The following is a 24,739-nucleotide window of genomic DNA, read 5'->3' on the forward strand; positions in this document are numbered from 1 at the left end:
AAAGATTATTATTATTATTATTATTATTATAAAGAGGTAATTATTCACATGAAGCTTATTGCAGATACAATGGGCATTCCAGAGTTCTCCAGAGAGGGGGATCAGGGGGGTGGGCATCAGGGACACAGGTTCTATATAGGGGAGTTTGCGGTAACTCATATTAAGTTGGGAGCGATAGGAGGGGGAATTAATGGGAAGTATTAGCTGTGGGCATCCAGGATGGGAGATATGCTGCCAGCAGTGAGAAGAAGCAGAGAGAGGGAAAGCAAGTGGGAGAAGAAGGAGAGAAGATTATTTGGTTAGAGGGTGCTGGGGTTTGGAGATAGCAAAGGAGAGTGAGGATTAGTGGAGCAAAAACTGTGAGGGAATTTGTAAGTGTGGTGAAGTAGTAAGGGTGGGTTAAGAGAAAAGCTAGGTAAAAGTAATAATAGAAGTGCTTACTGTTCCCTTCTGGTCGCTTCCTGGTATATTACTGCAGCACACTTATAGAACCACACTTAGAAGCCACACGCAGACCTCAGTCATCAGACCTATGTCTACATATTTCTACATCTATGATTAAACCAGGAGTGAGCAGGAGTGTAGAGCCACAGGTCAGGGGATCACAGCAGGGGTTAAGACAGGGAGCGAATATGGGCGTATTGCTTGCTATACAGCAGGGAAGGCAGACTTTCCAAAATGGACAGATACACAGTTGTGAATTAAGATCAAAGGATTACAAGAAATTACAACTAGGAAAACAGATACACAGATATGAATTCAGTACAGTGATTATGAAGGATATTACAGGAATTAACCGACAAAACTCGACAACACAAGTTTACTGATACACAGCAGGTGGGTATATTGGAATCATCAGACATACCTGTAGGTGAAACAGATGGATTATATCAGATTAGGATTGAAGGTAATAGTGAATAATACCCTACATAGCCTCCTATATACAGTTTGAGTATGCACAAAGCCTCCTATATTCAGTATGAGCCCCCATATAGCCTCCTATATATAGTATGAGCTTGCACATAGCCTTCTGTATACAATGTAAGCCCACACGTCCCATACACATATTAATGGAAAAAAAGATATACTCCCCTCCCTCTCATTCTCCTAGCGCTCTATTCTGGTCCCCAAAGTTTCACTTCTACTAATGTACATGCTAGCGTGATGATTTCATCACGCCAGCGCAAGCTGATGACATCATCGCGCTGTCACGTCACAGCAGAGACAACGGGAGCTCCCTTGGAGCTCACCTGCCATTCTACAAAGCTCCCTGCTGCAATATGTGACATTATAATGAGGGCAATCTGGTGATGGGCCTCACCGGAGCCCCGGGCCCTGGGCGGTAGCCCAGATTGCCTTCATTATATGCCGCCTATGCCCAGAGATGTATGTACTCTCCATAGTAAATTATATTTTGGCTAATCAGCTATGGTAAATCTAATATAACATATAAAAAGAAATAGAGATCAGACCCAACATACTTATTCTGCTTGGATTTAAAACTTTGTAGAGGAGAAGTTGTGATACAATGAAAAGCAGGCTTTCTTTCTACTTGTATAGTAAATACTCTACTTATTCTCAGTAGACACATGATTTGAATCTTAAGCAGAACATGTAGGAATATTTTGACAGCCACTATTTTCAGTGAATCAGATGGCTGGAACACAGTGTTCTGGAAGCAGTGATTCACAGTACCATCGCTTTACTCTAGCCAAGAACACATTCTTCACTTACATTTGGGTTTAAGTAGTTAATGCGATAAATTCTATTTTATAGTAACAGTGTCATTAAAATATGGAAACCGCCCATCAGCACAAATGTAAGACAGTGAGAATAGCATGATAAAGAGCTTATAATAACCTATAAATTCATTCATAAGTATGCTTAGTATAAAACGCATTGTATACGGACTGCACATGGATGACACATAGATGGCAAGTGGGACAAAATTGTTTAACACTTCTGGATGAAAATCGGAGCAATTTTTTTTATAAGCTCATGTGACCCTAGCCTAAGGGCTCACTCACACGAGCGTATAAATCGGACAACTGTAATCCACTAAAAAAAAGGGAATTGTGCTCAGACTAGTGGTGTACAGCCAATGGCGGCTTGCCAGGCCACTGCTCTGGGGCCAATGAGCTGTGGGGGCCGATGTCAGCACCCACACAGAGCCCCGCTCTGCCTGTCAGCATGCGGTGGGGGTGCTATGATGATAGAAGAGGGGGCATCAGCAGTCACTTCCACCTTCATCATTCTTCCTTTGCGTCTGACGTGCAGCTGTTCTGAGATGTCCAGCACATCACACCACATGCTAAGCAAACAAGAGCATCAGGTGGAACAAGGAGAGATGAGCATTGTATTCATTTTTTTAAAATCAGTGACTGGTGGCCATAATAGCATATGGAGTCCCACGGAGGGTGCATTATATTGTATGGAGGACATTAGGGGCTGCATTATATTGTATGGGAGAACATGGGGGGTGCATTATACTGTATGGAGGACCATGGGGGTACATTATATTGTATGGAGGACCATGGGGGTGCATTATATTGTATGGAGGACCAGGGGGTGCACTATACTGTTTGGAGGACCATAGGTGGTGCATTATATTGTATGGAAGACCATGGGGGTGCACTATACTGTATGGAGGACCATGAAGGAGCATTATATTGTATGCAGTACCATGGGGGTGCCTAATTTTGAATGAAGGACCATGGGAAGTGCATTATATTGCAAGGAGGACCATGGAGAGAGCACTAAACTGTATGAAGGACAATGGGGGTGCATCATATTGTATGGAGGACCATGGAAAGTGCATTATATTGTATGAAGGCCATGGGGAGTGTATTATATTATATGGAGGACCATAGAGGCTGCATTCTATTGTATGCAGGACCATGGGGGGTGCATTATATTGTATGGAGGACCATGAGGGGTGCATTATACTGTATGGTATGGAGGACCATGGTGCGTGCATTATAGTATGGAGGACCATACTGTGTGGATTGCTGTGTAGGAGCCATTATACTATTTGGAGGACTAGTACGAGCCATTGCACAATGTGGATCTATTATACTATATTTAGGCCCATTATACTGCATGGAGGGCTGTGTGGGGGGTCACAGTTGGTGGATCATACTGTGTTGGATTTACAATACTTTGCCTTGGGAGTTGAGGTGGGGTACAGTATGGTCACTATGCATGTAGAGGCTAATGTGCAGGACTTCACCATAGGGGTATCATACTGTGTTTCAGGGGCACTTTTGCTGGCATCATACTTTATGGGGGCAAAAAAAGCGGAATCAAGGACTTCAACAGGAGGAAAATTACTATGTAAAGGAGGTAAAGTTGTGAGATATGCACCTCTGTGACCCTGACAATTACTCTTTTTTTTTTGGGGGGGGAGGGGATTGCAATAAGAACTTCTGCTATGGGGCCCCCTGATTTTTTCTCAGCTGTATTCAGCATGAGGAAAAATTTGCAGCATGCTGCGATTTGACTCCAAAATCGATTCAGCGTGAGAAAAAAAATCATATGCCATATAGACCATAAGCATGATGCTCGATGTTTAAGGATACACTGCAGTTCTGTAAGATGGGAAACTGTAAGTGGTCCTGTAAAAGATTAAAAGCTGCTGAGTAAAAACATGTACAGCACAAGTGAGAAAAAAATTGTCCAACTTTTCTGAATGAGAATGGGACATATTTTTCATATGCTCCTGTGACCCCAGCCTGAAGAGTGACTGTATCCAAAAACCTTTAAAAAAAACACTGCATATGCTAATATCTGTGTTGTGCCTACCTTTGTCTGAACAAAACATTAAAGGTGTTTTCTCAACCTCTTCTGCCAAGAGGTTTGCACACCTTCTAGATTGACAATAAGGGCAAGGGCAATGTTGTGAAACTAAGCTGAATTGCACCATCAGAGTAACCCAGTGACACTGAGGCTGGCCAGAACCAGCAATCCATTGGATTCCAGCTGCATTGGAAAAAGCTTGTAAGTAGAGATGAGCAAATTTGATTGGGTCAGGGCTTAATCAGCAAGCTATAGCGCTTACCGAATAAGCTACAGAGGGACCCCGGATTCCTGGATCGCTCCGGCTGATCAGCTGTCCAGCACCACAGCTGCATGTGTCGCGGCTGTGTGACAGTCATGGCACATGCATGGAAAGCCCAACAAACAGGCTCTCTATGCATGTGTTGTGACGGTGAAACAGCCGTGACACATGCAGCTGCGGTACCGGACACATGCAGCTGCGGTACCGGACAGATGATCAGCCGGAGTGATCCAGGTATCCGGGTTCCTTCTACAGCTTATTCGGTAAGTGCTATAGCTTGCTGTTATAAGCCCTGACCCGATCAAATTCGCTCATCTCTACTTGTAAGCACCGCACTCTAGGAGATTGTCCACTGCTGATATGCAGTACTTCAGTGGTAGGTGATATGATAACCTTGGCAGCGAGCAATAAACAAAAAATGAACAATCCCTGCATTCTGGAGAACAGTGGATTTTTAAAAAGAAGTCATTTGCAAAGTTACTTGATTTTACATGAACTTTAGAAATTGAACCACTTGTGGTAAAGAAAATACTTTTACAAGTAAATGGAATGGATTGGAGAAAAAGTCATTTGCAAAGTACTCTCCAATGAAGTCTACGTATGAGAGTTAAAGCAACTTTCTTAGACCTAAACACAAAGGTAATAATACGGGCGAGTGCTATGTGAGAAAACATTGCATTACAGTCGGCCCAGTGTTAATCTATGGGGCAGCTCACATCACCGTTTATTTTCTCGGGGTATTTAGCGTGCATGTAAAGCATGCTGCAATTGTCACTGAGACTTGGACGAGACTCGCCAATGCAAGCTTATGGATGCAAGAAAAAAAATCACACAGCATCGGTGTCCTTAGAAAGCCGGCAATTGATATGCTGGGTGCAGTAAAATCACAGAGTGACAGGTTAGAATAGAATAGATAGAATATAAACAGCTCTAGCAAAAATTAAGAGACCACCACATCAAAACCCTGTCATGGGCAGCTCAATTTTCAGACCTGAACCATTTAAAACCTCTGGAATGTAATCAAGAGGATGATGGATAGTCACAAGCCATCAAACAAAGAAGAACTGCTTAAATTTTTGCACCAGAAGCAGTGTGAAAGACTGGTGGAAAGCATGTCAAGACGCATGAAAGCTGTGATTAAAAATCATGGTTATTCCACAAAATATTGATTTCTGAACTCTTCCTTAGTTAAAACATTAGTATTGTTGTTTCTAAATGATTATGAACTTGTTTTATTTGCATTATTTGAGGTCTGAAAGCACTGTTTTTCTTATTTTGACCATTTTTCTTTTTCAGAAAAAAAATGCAAAATGTATTGTTTGAAATTTAGAGACATGTTGTCAGAAGTTTATAGAATAAATGAACAATTTACCTTTTACTCAAAAATATACCTATTGTGATGCAGTGACCCTGTGGCAGCTAGGGGGCGCTGTATGTGCTCCTTGGGATATGCATGGAGGCATATCTGTTGTGATAATGGTGGTGAAACACTGACTGGCATTGTTGTGAATGGCCGATATGTTTCGCAGAGGGAGTCTGTGTGGTAAGTCTGATGTAATGTGGTTGTTCTGGGACCTGTAGTCCCTCAAGAGTTTGTGTAGTGTTGTATAATAGTCAAGGGAGACTTACTAGGCTAGTTATGTGAGATGGGCGGGACAAACTAGCCACACATCCACACTCCCATCCAGGGGAGTGGTTAAAGGGAACCTGTCACCCCGTTTTTTGAAGATGAGCTAAAAATAGCGTTAAATAGGGGCAAAGCTGGGCGTTACATTAGTGTCTTTGTGTGCCTTTATTACCTACCTAAGCTGCCGAAATACCTTTGTAAACTTGACGTTTTCTGCTGTCACTCACGCTGGTCTGGTCCTATGGGCGTGGTGACAGCGCTCTTTCTCCCCCAGAATCCTGCTCATCATTACGTTGGTGGCATAGTGGTATGTGCATGTCCAAAGAGAATATCCACTGCCCAGGAGATGAAAAACAGCGCGATCTGCGCTATTCAGCCGTTTACCGGTGGGCGCGGCCATTTTCCTGTGGCCGCGCGTGCGCAGATGGAGCGCTCTGCTGCCCGGGGCTTCAGGAAAATGGCCGCGGGATTCCGCACATATGCAGATGGAGATTGCGGTGGCTATTTTCCTGAAGCCTTCCGATACTTGAAAGTATCGGTATCGGATAGTATCGGCCGATATCCGAAAAATATCGGATATCGCCGAAACCGATACCCGATACCAATACAAGTCAATGGGACACAAGTATCGGAAGGTATCCCGGATTGTTCCCAGGGTCTGAAGGAGAGGAAACTCTCCTTCAGGCCCTGGGATCCATATTCATGTGTAAAATAAAGAATAAAAATAAAAAATAGGGATATAATCACCCTCGGACGCGCCCTGGAAGTAACCGCTGTAACCGGCAGCCTCCGTTCCTAAGAATGAGTGCGTGAAGGACCTTCGATGACGTCGCGGCTTGTGATTGGTCGCATGAGCGCTCATGTGACCGCTCACGCGACCAATCACAAGCCACGACGTCATCGAAGGTCTTTCACCCCTGCATTCTTAGGAACGGATGCACCGCTAAGAGCAGGGGCCGCCGGACGGGTGAGTATTAGTGTTGAGCGATACCGTCCGATACTTGAAAGTATCGGTATCGGAAAGTATCGGCCGATACCGGCAAAGTATCGGATCTAATCCGATACCGATACCCGATACCAATACAAGTCAATGGGACTCAAGTACCGGACGGTATCCCTGATGGTTCCCAGGGTCTGAAGGAGAGGAAACTCTCCTTCAGGCCCTGGGATCCATATCAATATGTAAAAGAAAGAATTAAAATAAAAAATAGGGATATACTCACCTCTCTGACGCGCCCTGGACTTTACCGCCGTAATCGGGAGCCGTTGTACCTAAGAATGCACACTTGAAGGGCCTTAGATGAGGTCACTGCCCTCTGATTGGTCCGTAGCGGTCGCGTGACCGCTACGCGACCAATCACAAAGCCGTGACGTCACCTAAGGTCTTTCAAGCGCTTGAAATACCTTAGAAGACGTCCGCAGCTTCTGATTGGTCGCGTAGCGGTCGCGTGACCGCTACGCGACCAATCACAAAGCCGTGACGTCACCTAAGGTATTTCAAGCGCTTGAAAGACCTTAGGTGACGTCACGGCTTTGTGATTGGTCGAGTGGCGGTCACATGGGCCGTCGCGACCAATCACAAAGCCGTGACATCATCTTAAGGTCCTTCACGCGCTGATTCTTAGGAAGGAAGGCTGCCGGAAACAAGCAGGGCGCGTCCGAGGGTGAGTATATTCCTATTAGGTATATACTCACCCTCGGCTTCTTTCCGGCAGCCTTCCTTCCTAAGAATCAGCGCGTGAAGGACCTTAAGATGACGTCACGGCTTTGTGATTGGTCGCGACGGCCCATGTGACCGCTACGTACCAATCAGAGCGCAGTGACCTCATCTAAGGCCCTTCAAGCGCGCATTCTTAGGTACAACGGCTCCCGGTTACGGCGGTAAAGTCCAGGCTGCGCCGGAGAGGTGAGTATATCCCAATTTTTTATTTTAATTCTTTCTTTTACACATTGATATTAATCCCGATACCGATTCCCAATACAACAAAAGTATCGGATCTCGGTATCGGAATTCCGATACCGGCAAGTATCGGCCGATACCCGATACTTGCGGTATCGGAATGCTCAACACTAGTGAGTATATCAATATTTTTTATTTTTATTATTTATTTTATACATGAATATGGATCCTAGGGCCTGAAGGAGAGTCTCCTCTCCTCCAGACCCTGGGAACCATATGCACCGCACACTTCAGATTCCGATTTCCGATCACAAAAATATCGGAACTCGGTATCGGAATTCCGATACCGCAAGTATCTGCCGATACCCGATACTTGCGGTATCGGAATGCTCAACTCTAGCCACCAGCATTGATGCAGTAATTGATGCAAAAGGAGCCCCGACCAAGTATTGAGTGCATTTACTGAGCATACCTTTCAGTAGGCCAACATTTCAGATTTTAAAATAATTTTACAAGCTGGTGTTTTAAAGTATTCTAATTTTTATAGATAATGACTTTGGGTTTTCATTGGCTGTAAGCCATAATCATCAAAATTAACAGAAATAAACACTTGAAATAGATCACTCTGTTTGTAATGACTATATAATATATGAATTTCACTTTTTCTATTAAAGAACTGAAATAAATTAACTTGTTGATGATATTCCAATTTGGTGAAAAGCACAAGCATATATCTATGTATTCTATGTGTATATATCTATTCTATCTATTCTATTCTCACCTGTCACTCTGCAATTTTACTGTACGCGGCACATGAATTGCCGGCTTTTATTCTATCTATCTATCTATCTATTTATCTATCTGTGCATTTTGATGAATATTTCCTTAGAAAATGATGTGTAAATGACAGAGAATTGCTCTATGTAAAAGCTCATGTTAATATCGCATTGCAGTTGGATAGCAATCGCATGGCATTCAGTTGTAAATCGGATGCTGTGTGAAAAATCTGATTGTACTTGCATGACTCTCGCATTACACTCATTCGACTCTCGGCAGGGAGACTTGGACCAAATTTTCATATGTTTAGTGTGACTCTGGCCTAATTGCCCAGCTCTTCATCTCTTTTTAAGTGAATAGTTCAATTTCTTGTGGGATAACAGAGGTTATAAGTTTATGCATTATGAGCAGTTTCCAGTTATTGCACAAGTAAAAAATGTTTGACCCATAGCAAGTTTTAACCCCTTAATCCCATATGACGTACTATACCGTCGAGGTGGGGTGGGCCTTAATTCCCGGTGACGGTATAGTACGTCATACGCGATCGGCCGCGCTCACGGGGGGAGCGCGGCCGATCGCGGCCGGGTGTCGGCTGCATATCGCAGCTGACATCCGGCACTATGTGCCAGGAGCGGTCACGGACCGCCCCCGGCACATTAACCCCCGGCACACCGCGATCAAACATGATCGCGGTGTACCGGCGGTGCAGGGAAGCATCGCGCAGGGAGGGGGCTCCCTGCGTGCTTCCCTGAGACGATCGGTACAAGGTGATGTACTCACCTCGTACCGAACGTCTTCTCCCTGCAGGCCCCGGATCCAAAATGGCCGAGGGGCTGTATCCGGGTCCTGCAGGGAGCACTTCCGGGTCGGAGCAGGCTGCAGATGAAAGCTGCAGCCTGCACGGCTGTAAGTGAGATCGGAGATCTCACAGAGTGCTGTGCACACTGTGAGATCTGCGATCTGTGATGTCCCCCCCCTGGGACAAAGTAAAAAAGGAAAAAAAAAAATTTCCACATGTGTAAAAAAAAAATAAAAAAATCCTAAATAAATAATAATAAAAAAAAAAATATTATTCCCATAAATACATTTCTTTATCTAAAAAAAACAAACAAAAACAATAAAAGTACACATATTTAGTATCGCCGCGTCCGTAACGACCCAACCTATAAAACTGGCCCACTAGTTAACCCCTTCAGTAAACACCGTAAGAAAAAAAAAAAAAAACGAGGCAAAAAACAACGCTTTATTACCATACCGCCGAACAAAAAGTGGAATAACACGCGATCAAAAAGACGGATATAAATAACCATGTTACCGCAGAAAACGTCATCTTGTCCCGCAAAAAACGAGCCACCATACAGCATCATCAGCAAAAAAATAAAAAAGTTATAGTCCTCAGAATAAAGCGATGCCAAAATAATTATTTTTTCTATAAAATAGTTTTTATCGTATAAAAGCGTCAAAACATAAAAAAATGATATAAATGAGGTATCGCTGTAATCGTACTGACCCGAAGAATAAAACTGCTTTATCAATTTTACCAAGCGCAGAACGGTATAAACGCCTCTCCCAAAAGAAATTCATGAATAGCTGGTTTTTGGTTATTCTGCCTCACAAAAATCGGAATAAAAAGTGATAAAAAATGGTCACGTGTCCGAAAATGTTACCAATAAAAACGTCAACTCGTCCCGCAAAAAACAAGACCTCACATGACTCTGTGGACCAAAATGTGGAAAAATTATAGGTCTCAAAATGTGGAGACGCAAAAACTTTTTTGCTATAAAAAGCGTCGCTGGTTTCACACTTGCGTTTTTATCTGCATGCGTTTTTTAAAAAAACCGCATGTGTGAAAAAATGCATGTAAACGCGGTAAAACGCATGCGTTTTTATAGAAAAACACAAGAAAACAAGAAAAAAACAAAAAACCCTAACCCTACCCCTAACCCTACCCCTAACCTGAAATACGTGGCACTGAAATACGTGGCACTGAAATATACGTTTATATACGTATATACGTATATACGTATATAAGTGCCACGATATTTCAGTGGCCACGTATATAAGTGCCACGTATTTAAGTGCCACGTATTTAAGTGCCACGTATTTAAGTGCCACGTATTTAAGTGCCACGTATTTACGTGCCACGTATTTTTCAGTGCCTGAAATACGTGGCACTGAAATACGTGGCACTGAAATATCGTGGCACTGAAGTATTTACGTGCCACGTATTTTTCAGTGCCTGAAATACGTGGCACTGAAATACGTGGCACTGAAATACGTGGCACTGAAATACGTGGCACTGAAATATTGTGGCACTGAAATATTGTGGCACTGAAATATCGTGGCACTTAAATACGTGGCACTTAAATACGTGGCACTTAAATACGTGGCACTTAAATACGTGGCACTTATATACGTGGCACTTATATACGTGGCACTTATGACTGTCAGAAAATGTTCAGTAAACGGTTAGGGGTAGGGTTTCAGGTAGAATTGGGGAGTTTCCACTGTTCAGGCACATCAGGGGCTCTCCAAACGCGACATGGCGTCCAATCTCAATTCCAGCCAATTCTGCGTTGAAAAAGTAAAACAGTGCTCCTTCCCTTCCGAGCTCTCCCGTGCGTCCAAAAAGGGGTTTACCCCAACATATGGGGTATCAGCGTACTAGGGACAAATTGAACAACAACTTCTGGGGTCCAAGTTCTCTTGTTATCCTTGGGAAAATAAAAATTTGGGGGGCTAAAAATCATTTTTGTGGGAAAAAAAATATGTTTTATTTTCACGGCTCTGCGTTGTAAACTGTAGTGAAACACTTGGGGGTTCAAAGTTCTAACAACACATCTAGATAAGTTCCTTGGGAGGTCTAGTTTCCAATATGGGGTCACTTGTGGGGGGTTTGTACTATTTGGGTACATCAGGGGCTCTGCAAATGCAACGTGACGCCTGCAGACCAATCCATTTAAGTCTGCATTCCAAATGGCGCTCCTTCCCTTCCGAGCTCTGTCATGCGCCCAAACAGTGGTTCCCCCCCACATAGGGGGTATCAGCGTACTCAGGACAAATTGGACAACAACTTTTAGGGTCCAATTTATCCTGATACCCTTGTGAAAATACAAAACTGGGGGCTAAAAAATCATTTTTGTGAAAAAGAAAAATAATTTTTATTTTCACGGCTCTGCGTTATAAACTGTAGTGAAACACTTGGGGGTTCAAAGTTCTCACAACACATCTAGATAAGTTCCTTTGGGGGTCTAGTTTCCAATATGGGGTCACTTGTGGGGGGTTTGTACTGTTTGGGTACATCAGGGGCTCTGCAAATGCAACGTGACGCCTGCAGACCAATCCATTTAAGTCTGAATTCCAAATGGCGCTCCTTCCCTTCCGAGCTCTGTCATGCGCCCAAACAGTGGTTCCCCCCCACATAGGGGGTATCAGCGTACTCAGGACAAATTGGACAACAACTTTTAGGGTCCAATTTATCCTGATACCCTTGTGAAAATACAAAACTGGGGGCTAAATTTCATTTTTGTGAAAAAAAAAAAAAAATTATTTTCACGGCTCTGCGTTATAAACTGTAGTGAAACACTTGGGGGTTCAAAGTTCTCACAACACATCTAGATAAGTTCCTTGGGGGGTCTAGTTTCCAATATGGGGTCACTTGTGAGGGGTTTGTACTGTTTGGGTACATCAGGGGCTCTGCAAATGCAACGTGACGCCTGCAGACCAATCCATTTAAGTCTGCATTCCAAATGGCGCTCCTTCCCTTCCGAGCTCTGTCATGCGCCCAAACAGTGGTCCCTCCCCACAAATGGGGTATCAGCGTACTCCAGACAAATTGGACAACAACTTTTGGGGTCCAATTTATCCTGATACCCTTGTGAAAATACAAAACTGGGGGCTAAAAAATCATTTTTGTGAAAAAAAAAATAATTTTTATTTTCACGGCTCTGCGTTATAAACTGTAGTGAAACACTTGGGGGTTCAAAGCTCTCAAAACACATCTAGATAAGTTCCTTAGGGGGTCTACTTTTCAAAATGGTGTCACTTGTGGGGGGGTTTAATGTTTAGGCACATCAGGGGCTCTCCAAACGCAACATGGCATCCCATCTTAATTCCAGTCAATTTTGCATTGAAAAGTAAAATAGCGCTTCTTCCCTTCTGAGCTCTGCTATGCGCCCAAAAAATGGTTTACACCCACATATGGGGTATCGTCGTACTCAGGACAAATTGCACAACAACTTTTGTGGTCTAATTTCTTCTCTTACCCTTGGGGAAATAAAAAAATGGGGGTGAAAAGATCATTTTTGTGAAAAAATATGATTTTTTATTTTTACGGCTCTGCATTATAAACTTCTGTGAAGCACTTGTTGGGTCAAAGTGCTCAACACACATCTAGATAAGTTCCTTAAGGGGTCTACTTTCCAAAATGGTGTCACTCGTGGGGGATTTCAATGTTTAGGCACATTAGGGGCTCTCCAAACGCAACATGGCGTCCCATCTCAATTCCAGTCAATTTTGCATTGAAAAGTCAAATGGCGCTCCTTCCCTTCTGAGCTCTGCCCTGCGCCGAAACAATGGTTTACACCCACATATGGGGTATCAGTGTACTCAGGACAAATTGCACAACAATTTTTGGGGTCCAATTTCTTCTCTTACCCTTGGGAAAATAAAAAATTGGGGGTGAAAAGATCATTTTTGTGAAAAAATATGATTTTTTATTTTTACGGCTCTGCATTATAAACTTCTGTAAAGCACTTGTTGGGTCAAAGTGCTCACCACACATCTAGATAAGTTCCTTAGGGGGTCTACTTTCCAAAATGGTGTCACTTGTTAGGGGTTTCAATGTTTAGGCACATCAAGGGCTCTCTAAATGCAACATGGCGTCCCATCTCAATTCCAGTCAATTTTGCATTGAAAAGTCAAATGGCGCTCCTTCCCTTCCGAGCTCTGCCCTGCGCCCAAACAATGGTTTACACCCACATATGGGGTATCAGCGTACTCAGGACAAATTGCACAACAATTTTTGGGGTCCAATTTCTTCTCTCACCCTTGGGAAAATAAAAAATTGGGGGTGAAAAGATAATTTTTGTGAAAAAATATGATTTTTTATTTTTACGGCTCTGCATTATAAACTTCTGTAAAGCACTTGTTGGGTCAAAGTGCTCACCACACATCTAGATAAGTTCCTTAGGGGGTCTACTTTCCAAAATGGTGTCACTTGTGGGGGGTTTCAATGTTTAGGCACATCAGGGGCTCTCCAAATGCAACATGGCGTCCCATCTCAATTCCAGTCAATTTTGCATTGAAAAGTCAAATGGCGCTCCTTTGCTTCCAAGCTCTGCCATGCGCCCAAACTGTGGTTTACCCCCACATATGGGGTATCAGCGTACTCAGGACAAATTGTACAACAACTTTTGGGGTCTATTTTCTCCTGTTACCCTTGATAAAATAAAACAAATTGGAGCTGAAATAAATTTTGTGTGAAAAAAAGTTAAATGTTCATTTTTTTTTAAACATTCCAAAAATTCCTGTGAAACACCTGAAGGGTTAATAAACTTCTTGAAAGTGGTTTTGAGTACCTTGAGGGGTGCAGTTTTTAGAATGGTGTCACACTTGGGTATTTTCTATCATATAGACCCGTCAAAATGACTTCAAATGAGATGTGGTCCCTAAAAAAGAATGGTGTTGTAAAAATGAGAAATTGCTGGTCAACTTTTAACCCTTATAACTCCGTCACAAAAAAAAATTTTGGTTCCAAAATTGTGCTGATGTAAAGTAGACATGTGGGAAATGTTATTTATTAAGTATTTTGTGTGACATATGTCTGTGATTTAAGGGCATAAAAATTCAAAGTTGGAAAATTGCGAAATTTTCAAAATTTTCGCCAAATATTCATTTTTTTCACAAATAAACGCAAGTTATATCGAATAAATTTTACCACTATCATGAAGTACAATATGTCACGAGAAAACAATGTCAGAATCGCCAGGATCCGTTGAAGCGTTCCAGAGTTATAACCTCATAAAGGGACAGTGGTCAGAATTGTAAAAATTGGCCCGGTCATTAACGTGCAAACCACCCTCGGGGCTTAAGGGGTTAAAAGAGGTACTCTAAAAAATAGTGTCAAGCATTGTGCCCCAATCATAGTTCTAATATTTGCCATTCCTATTAGAATGTGTCCCTGTTACCACATCAGAAGCTGATGAGGATATAATACCTCCCAACTTTTGAAGAACAAAAAGAGGCACACATTTTGACCATGCCTCTAGCCACACCCCAAGCCGCACCTATTTACTATTCTTTTTATACTGGCAAGAGTAGATATCAGAAAGGCGATGGCAGTGCCTGCGACTGCAGGGTGTAGACCCGAATTTGGGACTGTCCCGAAGTATCCAAGAAAGGTGGATGTGATTTCATGAAAACTCCGCCGTTAGTGCATCTAAAGATGCTGCTTAGCTGTGTGGTTTTGGTGCTATTTTTCTCTATAAGCTTCTATGGGGAGCCTGAAAAAATAGATGTAAAAAAAAACACTGTTGCATTTTTAAGCTTAGGATCAAAACTTTTCTGCAGTATTAAAAAAGCACTAAAAACACAGATTCACATCGCATTGTGTAGATGTGGGTTGAGGGCAAAAGTATTCTGACATCATCAAGCTGCTTTGGGGCAGGGGCTGACGGGCATTCCTTTGTCCCAATCCCAGCGCTCAAGCTGTGCAGGCCTGCTCTAGGCTAAGTAGCACCCACTCTGAATCTGAAGCTGAAAATTAAAGTAGTCAGGAGGAAATGAACTTTTCTACAAAGGATTTCAACAAGACCAATTGATTAAGGAGCATGTAGAAAACACGGAAGATTGATAAATACTTTGTTGAGTTTTTCCTTGCATATACTGAATGTAGCATAAATTCCTTTAGAATGTAAAAAGAAAATCCAAATTTAAGCAAGCATTGTATACTGTATATTGCATATGACTTCCAAATCACATCTGGCTTTAATAATAGAAAACAGAGAAATTAATTAAAGGATTTGGAAAAGCATTGTAAAAACGAAAAGTCATATTTCAACTAAATGATCCTATCCTTCAATTATCATTCAGAAGGGATTATGCTAATATATTGTAAGTGCAACAGCAACATCTAGAAAACTGAAGTTCAATAAGATGTGCACCTTTATCCAATTTATTCTGCTTGTGATGCTCCTCTAGGCATACTTGCCAACAATATGATTTGTTTGATCATATACTGTATACCAGCACTAATTACCATCAAACCCCACAAGAGATTTTACAAAAAGTAGCTGTTTGGCAGAAATTACAAAGATTTGTGAATTGCACATGATCTCATTATTTCTTTTATGTAAAATGAACTGTTTCAGTACCACGAATTCCCAGAGAGTGCAATGTTCGACTTCATCAATTGATATCACCATAACATTTTTTTTGGAACTCTGTTCAAACCTAAAAGACATCTTCGCTTTTATTGAAAAATTTTACAGTTGCTGCAAAAGAAGATAGAAAACGACTTGGCAGCTTTATATTAGTGACACTTTCCAACACTACACCCTCTATATGAAAAGCAGAATCACAGAAAAACAACAATCAAATCAAGAGCAGGTGGAGAGAAGAGGGACCAATGTTATTAAGGGAATAGGTGAGCTGCATTACCAAGACAGGTTATTAAATTTAGGGTTGTTCAGTTTGGAAAAACAAAGGTTTAAGGGCCATATTAGTACAATATACAAATATACGAGGGGATAGTATACAGCTCTTTCTAATGATCTTTTGAAGCCTAGGCCTGCAATGAGGACAAGGGGGCATCCTCTACATCTAGAGGAAAGAATTTTGAATGATAATCTCAGAGAGCCATTATTTACTGTAAGAGTAGTGAGTGAGACTATTTAACTCTCTGCCACGTGTTGTTGTAATGGTTGTTTCACTACAAAAGTACAAGAAAGCATGGATTGGGTGATGTCATGTTAATCCAGCGCACTAGTTTGCTGTATGTGAAATCGGGAATTTTGTCTCCTTCTGGATCAACATGTTAGACTATAGGTTGAACTCGATTTCCAGGAAATTACAGGCCAGTGAGCCTTACTTCTATACCAGGAAAGTTCTTTGAACAAATTATTAAACAGGATGTATGTAAGTACTTGCATAAGAATACAGAAGAATATAGTAATTAACCAGAGCCTGCATGGGTTTGTAGCAAACAAATCATGCCAGAATAATCTAATTTCCTTCTATGATGGAATCACTGACTGAGTATATCTTGATTTCAGCAAAATATTTGATAAAGTATCTCATACTATCCTTATTGGAAAAATGACCAAGCATGGGATTGACAAGGTTATGGTTAGGTGGATTAAAAACTGGCTCAGTGACTCTATATATGGAGTCCGCCAGACTATTCTATAATTTGTTATCCAAGTGTCAAATATCACTTCTTCTGTTTTGAGTCATTATTTTTTCTTCACCGACCAATGGTATTAAATTCTGTGACACACATGTGGTGTCAATATGATCACTGCACCTTTAGATCAATTCATTGAGAAGTATACTTTGTAAAATGAGGTCACTTATGGGAGGATTCTGTTGTTCTGGAACCTTGGAGGCTCAGCCAATGTGACAAACCATTCCAGCAAAATGTGCACTACAATATGGCGCTTCGTACCTTCTGAGCTTTGAAATGTATCTCAAAAGTAGTTTTTTACCACTTTTGAGATATTGACATACTTAGGAGACATAGTACAACATATTTTGTAGTGCATTTTCCTTATGATCCCTTTTCAAAATTGAAAGCTTGGGACAAAACAAAATTTTAGTGGAGAAAATTGTAATTTTCCATTGACTCAGTCTAATGTCATACAATTATGTGAATCACCTAATGGTTAAAAATGCTCCCAACACCAATATATGAATTTCTCAAGAGGTGTAGTTTCTAAAATGGGTTCACTTGTGGTTGTTTCTGCTGTTTTGGCATGTTAGGGGCTCTTCAAATGTGACATGGCATCTGCAATCTACACTGTGTGCAGAATTATTAGGCAAGTTGTATTTTGATCACATGATACTTTTTATACATGTTGTCCTACTCCAAGCTGTTCAGGATTGAGAGCCAACTACCAATTAAGTAAATCAGGTGATGTGCATCTCTGTAATGAGGAGGGGTGTTGTCTAATGACATCAAAACCCTATATAAGGTGTGCTTAATTATTAGGCAACTTCCTTTCCTTTGGCTAAATGGATCAGAAGAGACATTTGATGGGCTCAGAAAAGTCCAAAATTGTAAGATGTCTAGCAGAGGGATGCAGCAGTCTTGAAATTGCCAAATTTTTTGAAGCGTGATCACCGAACAATCAAGTGTTTCATGGCAAATAGCCAACAGGGTCGCAAGAAGCGTGTTGGGAAAAAAGGCGCAAGATAACTGCCCATGAATTGAGGAAAATCAAGCGTGAAGCTGCCAAGATGCCATTTGCCACCAGTTTTGCCATATTTCAGAGCTGCAACTTTACTGGAGTAACAAAAAGCACAAGGTGCGCGATACTCAGGGACATAGCCAAGGTAAGGAAGGCTGAAAAACAACCACCTTTGAACAAGAAACATAATATAAAACGTCAAGACTGGGCCAAGAAATATCTTAGGACTGACTTTTCAAAGGTTTTATGGACTAATGAAATGAGAGTGATTCTTGATGGGCCAGATGGATGGGTCAGAGGCTGGATCAGTAAAGGGCAGAGAGCTCCACTCCGACTCAGACGCCAGCAAGGTGGAGGTGGGGTACTGGTATGGGTTGGTATCATCAAAGATTAACTTGTAGGACCTTTTCGGGTTGAGGATGGAGTGAAGCACAACTCCCAGACCTACTGCCAGTTTCTGGAAGACAACTTCTTCAAGCAGTGGTACAGGAAGAAGTCAGTATCGTTCAAAAAAAACATGACAATGCTCCATCACATGCCTCCAACTACTCCACAGTGTGGCTAGCCAGTAAAGGTCTCAAAGAGGAAAAAATAATGACATAGCCCCCTTGTTCACCTGATCTGAACCCCATAGAGAACCTGTGGTCCCTCATAAAATGTGAGATCTACAGGGATGGAAAACAGTACACCTCTCGGAACAGTGTCTGGGAGGCTGTGGTGGCTGCTGCATGCAATGTTGATCGTAAACAGATAAAGCAACTGACAGAATCTATGGATGGAAGGCTGTTGAGTGCCATCATAAGAAAAGGTGGCTATATTGGTCACTAATTTTGGGGGGTTTTGTTTTTGCATGTCAGAAATGTTTATTTCTAAATTTTGTGCAGTGATATTGGTTTACCTGGTGAAAATAAACAAGTGAGATGGGAATATATTTGGTTTTTATTAAGTTGCCTAATAATTCTGCACAGTAATAGCTACCTGCACAAACAGATATCCTAAAATAGCCAAATCTAAAAAAAACCCACTCCAACTTCCAAAAATATTGAGCTGTGATATTTATGAGTCTTTTGGGTTGATTGAGAACATAGTTGTTGATCAATCATAAAAATAATCCTCTAAAATACAACTTGCCTAATAAATCTGCACACAGTGTATTCCAGCCAAATTTACACTCTAGAATTTAATTGATACTCCTTCCCTTCCAAGCCTTGCCGTGTTTCCAAACAGCAATTTTCCGTCGAAGCTTATTGCAATTTGTGTTGCAACACCTAAAAATGTAATTTTGGAGTTTTTATTTTCTTTCTCTTTACTAGAGATGAGCGGTGTTCGAGTCGAACTGTTTGCCAATTTCAAATTCGAGCTGTTTTGGGCGGTGTTCGAGTCGTTCGACGAACCCGAACAATTTGCTTAAAATTCGGCTGTTCGAGTTTCTGTTCGATAAGTGTTCGTTCACCAAAAGCCTAGCTTGATTTGCACATTAAAACTGTTTATCATTGTATCATTGTTAATGGACTGTTTCAGTGTATAGTGGGCGGGGGGGCGGGGGATAGATCTGTGCTGTAATAACGCCGATCTCCATTTTTTTATTTCTTTCCCGCATTTACAGAGGGGCGGTGCAGTCTCTCAGCCTATCAGCAGTGCACACACACACACAGAAATGTGCATGTGATGCACACAAGCAAGGGCATATGTCATTGGCTGTGTATGTTACATGTCCATTTGCCCTATAAGAACCAGCCATTTGCCCCGTCGCCACCATTTCCTCACTGCTGCAGCTTAGTGTTAGACGGCACCGCTGCTGCTGTGGGCGCTATACAGACTAAGAGTGTTTTTTTGGAGCGCATTGTCAGAGAGATAGGTTTAGGGAGTCGGGAGGAGTCGGGACTAGTTGTAATATCAGCCCTTTTCAGGGTAGGTTACAGCAGTTCATAGCACTGTTTGCCAGGCAGGTCTGAGCCAGTGCTGTGCAAGTGTTAGTCACAGCATTTGCTGTAATCTAGCTCAGCCAATCCTTTTGGGCTAGTAGCATTGTCTGATAGTCATCTGAGTAGCCCGCCTGTGAAGCTAGCTACACTGCCAGTGTATCTAAATTTTTACTGCATTTAACCCAGTAAATCATTTTGGGGTTTGGGGCTTAGTAGCAGTATCTGCACGTCAGCAGAGTAGCCCGCCTGTGAAACTAACTACACCGCCTGTGTATCTCTATTTTCACTGCATCTAATCCAGTTAATAGTTTTGGGCCTAGGAGCAGTGTCTGCACGTCAGCAGAGTAGCCCGCCTTTGAAACAAACTATACCGCCGGTGTATCTCAATTTTTACTGCATCTTATCCAGTTAATAGTTTAGGGCCTAGGAGCAGTGTCTGCACGTCAGCAGAGTAGCCAGCCTGTGAAACAAACTATACCGCCTGTGTATCTCAATTTTTACTGCATCTTATCCAGTTAATAGTTTAGGGCCTAGGAGCAGTGTCTGCACATCAGCAGAGTAGCCCGCCTGTGAAACTAACTACACTGCCTGTGTATCTCTATTTTCACTGCATCTAATCTAGTTAATAGTTTTGGGCCTAGGAGCAGTGTCTGCACGTATGCAGAGTAGCCCGCCTGTGAAACAAACTATACCGCCTGTGTATCTCAATTTTTACTGCATCTAATCCAGTTAATAGTTTTGGGCCTAGGAGCAGTGTCTGCACTGTCCGACGAGTCCTGGTGCAATACGTTATGACGTATAGCCTGGGCCAACGAGCTCAAGAGGTGGGGCAAATCACGCTGCAGGAGTGGTCTGAGATCAGGGACCTATGCACCCTTCTGCACAGTTTTGAAATAGCAACGAAGATGTTTAGTGCTGAAGATGCCATTATCAGCATGACCATTCCGGTGATTTACATGCTGGAGCACACCTTACACAGTGTTCGGAGTCAGGTGGTGGAACAAGAGGAGGAGGAGGAGGAACAGGAGGAGTCGTATGCCGATGGGATCATATCTCCAAGGTCAAGAAGGTTGGCAGCACCAAGGCGGCTGGTATTGGAGGCTGGGGGAGAGGGATTACCGAGGGCGCATGGTAGCAGCCAAACTGTTGAGGAAGGTGCAGGAGGCGAGGAAGAAGTGGAGGACGAACTGGCACTGGGTATGGAAGACTCATCAGATGAGGGAGATCTTGATCAAATTTCTGTTGTGCGAGGTTGGGGGGAGAGGGCAGACGAAGGAAGCATGATTCTCACCTCGCCACCACCAAGACAACAAGGACTTGGTCCTCCTGGATGCGCAAGACACATGTGTGCCTTCTTGCTGCACTACCTGCAACATGACCCTCGGATTGTCAGAATCCGAAGTAATGCTGATTACTGGGTTGCCACACTCTTAGATCCCCGGTACAAAAGCAAATTTGGCGAAATAATTCCTGCCATAGAAAGGGATTCACGAATGCAGGAGAATCAGCAGAGACTGTTACAGAATCTAACATCTGCTTTTCCACAAAACACCAGTAGTGCACGTAGTCAATCTCTGAGTTCTAACTTGGCAACCATGGGACTATCGAGTCATCACTCTAACCGTAACAGTAACATCGAATCTGGTGGTAACAGCAATTTTTTCCAATCGTTTCAAGATTTTTTTAGACAATCCTTTGCAAGGCCACAGGAGACAAGAAGTCTGATGCACAGCCAACGCCTAGAGAGGATGGTACAAGAGTATCTCCTATGACTGTGGAACTGGACCCTTGCTCATTTTGGGCTTCCAATCTTGAAAAATGGCCTGAGCTCGCCACTCACGCCTTGGAGAGCTTGTCGTGCCCCGCAGCCAGCGTTCTCTCTGAACTTGTGTTCAGCGCTGCTGGTGGTGTGCTGAGAGATAAGCACACGCTGCTGTCCAGTGACAATGTAGACAGACTAACGTTCATCAAGATGAACAAATCCTGGATCCGCAAGGACTTTTCTACCCCTGTGTTATCTTGGGGAGACTAAAAGCTTGATGATTTTTGAAAATCACCTCACCAACCGTTTTAAAAAACTCTGGATAAATTGATGCCACTTAAGTGGTGTCTGTGGCCGAATTTTTGGAAAAAATGGAGACTCTTTTATTTAGTCCCCTTGCTGAGTTTTACATGACGTTGCCATCGTCAATTCCAGGTGGGTGGGGTCGTCTGCAGAGTTGTTTACTCATACTATGGCCTGGGATTCAGAGGTCTGCTCCAAAGCTTCAGTGTCTGCTAGTCAGCAGAGTAGCACAGCCACCCACCGCCTGTTTACCCAAGTACTATTTTTAACGGCATCTGGCCCAGGAAATCCTTTTGGGCCTAGTAGAATTTGGTGCTCCTCAGCAGCGTACCCCACCCATGAAGCAAGCTACACCACCTGTTTACCTAACTACTATTTTGTAACGGCATCTGGCCCAGGAAATCCTTTTGGGCCTAGTAGCAATTTCTGCTGCTCAGCAGAGTACCCCACCCATGAAGCAAGCTACACCGCCTTCTTTCTTTCTCAATCTAACCCCTCGGCTCTGGGGTGTCCACTCTCCCTCCAGCTCTCTCCTTCTCACAGGTGGACTACCACGTGTTTTCACACTGTGGTGAATCTTTTGGGCCCAGGCATAAGAAGTCGTCAAGGTAATTGATAATATGTGCTGCCTTACAAACGTCCATGATGACACATTCGAGGAAGCAACTAAACGCCTCAAATAGTGAGCAGGATATGGAGCACCCCATTGGCAAACAGCGATCTATGTAGTATGCTCCTTCACAGAAGCAGCCCAATGGGAGGACACTATTCGGAGGCACGGGTAGTAACCAGAACGCCCCCTCAATGTTTTGGCCATTAGGGTGCCCCTTACCAACTTCTTGACCCGCCTGATTGCCTCGTCAAAGGAGGTACAGTACATAGTACTGTACTTGGATCCGCGTCGATGTTGTCGTTTACTGACCTGCCCCTTGGATATGACAAATGGTGGATTAGTCTGAATGTATTGGGTTCATTTTTTGGCACAACTCCCAGCGGGGGTACCACTACGTCTTCTAAGGAATGTGTTCTGAATGGACCCGCCGCCATTCTACCTAAAGATATTTATTTTTTTTATTTTTTTTGTCAAGACGTCTGGGTGTTGGTAGAGTGAGTTTAGATTTTTACTCCAGCCTTTCTTGATTTTAGAAGGGTATGACATGCCTATATCTGTGTCTCCTCCTCCTTTTACTCCTCCACCTCTTTTCTTTTCGCATGACTATATGTAGTTGTGACTTTTCATTGTGTTTGTTGTGTCTTCTGAGCAGTTTGTCAGCTTTTGGACACCTTTTAAGGTGTTTTCTATGTGTTTTCCATGTGTTTGTATGTGTTTGTGTTTGCCTGCCATTGGTTTCAATGGGGTTCGACGGTCTTCGTCGAACTTTCGACGAACAGTCCGTTGAACACGTCACTGTTCGACGAACCGAACCGAACCCGAACACTGGGGAGGTGGCTCATCTCTACTCTTTACGCCTTTTACTGATCACATTTATTTAGTTTATATTTTTATAACTCAGACTTTTATGATCACAGCGATACCAAATAAGTGTATTTTTTTATTTTTATAACTGTTTTATTTTTAATGGGGCAAAAGCTGAGTGATTTTGTGATTTTTTTCTCCATTTTTTAAAAAAACTTACTGCTATATATTGAGAATAACACGATTTCTTCCATTAGTTAGAATGCCGTGTAATACAATATTTCTCCTATAATTTTATAAGAGATCATGCACTTGATCTTCTGGGGTTGATTTGAAGAGATTTTTTTCCATCAGTGACCAGTTACCTTGTTTCTATTGTTTAAGCATTCACTTTAGGATTTAATCTTTTTCATCTGAAAAAAAGTGACCATCTGATCATGAGGGTATGAAAACTCTCTGATTACACAGAGGTTAATTTTTTATTCCAAGCAGAAATAAAAGTTATTTTTATCACTGGAAACCATACAGAAATCTGTGTTATTTCTTAACTTCATAAAACTTCATAAAAGTACAGGATAATTTGGTAGACAAAAGCCAAATTTAGGAGTACTTAGTACTGTACTCATTGAAAACAATGCCAAAATTCCAACATAAGGAGCAACACAGTTTCTCTTTTTGCTTCATATTCTATCATTCCTCTGTCAGAAATATTTGGCAGAGTGAACTATTACTGCAGACCACAATATTTGAGGGATCCAATCACAATGGAAAATTGTTCACTAAAGGCCAAAATAACACATTACACATCTATATCTACTGTATATGAGTTGCTACATTACGATGACGTTTTGTGTGAAGGCATTGGTTTGTGTTCAGTGCCTGGATTCATTGTGTGTCAAAACTGGACAAACTTAAAGTGATTAAAATAAAGAAACACTGAGGCACAAACACTATAACAGTTTGTATAGAAACCTATTGTTAGGGCTGGCGGAATACACTGAGTTAATTGAGAGATTTTATTTAGTGCGTTCGCAGCCCGGGGTCCACCGTGCAGGAGAGGACCTGCTGCTGGCAAATGGCGGCCCTTTATGGCAGTAGAAGCGAACTCTGTTACTTCACAGAGACGCTGTGCCAGATCTCACTCTGACCCTTGGTGGCTTTTGAGCCCGCGCCTGAGGACGCCCCGAGTCAGCAGCTGAGACGTTGGCAACTAAGAGACACAGAACCCTGTTGACTTCACAGGAGTATCCAGCAACTGCCGAGCTGATGGCAGTGTGTGGCAACACAAACATACAATCTCCTCACTGGAGGAGCCGGTATTCTAGGGGCTTATTTCAGTCGGGGCCCTAAATCCACACACACAATCTCCTCGCCGGAGGTGCCGGCATTCTAGGGGCTTATTTCAGCCGAGTCTCTGATCACACATAAATATGACCACACTGACGCATGCACATAACTGATTCAATACTAGCGCATGGACGTGCGGTCATGAGAGCCTTAAATAGCTGTCACGGGGAGACTAGGTGAGCAAGAGCTAATAACCCGGGCCCCTGCAGTTTCCCTC

Source organism: Ranitomeya variabilis, chromosome 1, assembly GCF_051348905.1.
Source record: "Ranitomeya variabilis isolate aRanVar5 chromosome 1, aRanVar5.hap1, whole genome shotgun sequence".
NCBI classification, from domain to species: Eukaryota; Metazoa; Chordata; class Amphibia; order Anura; family Dendrobatidae; genus Ranitomeya; species Ranitomeya variabilis.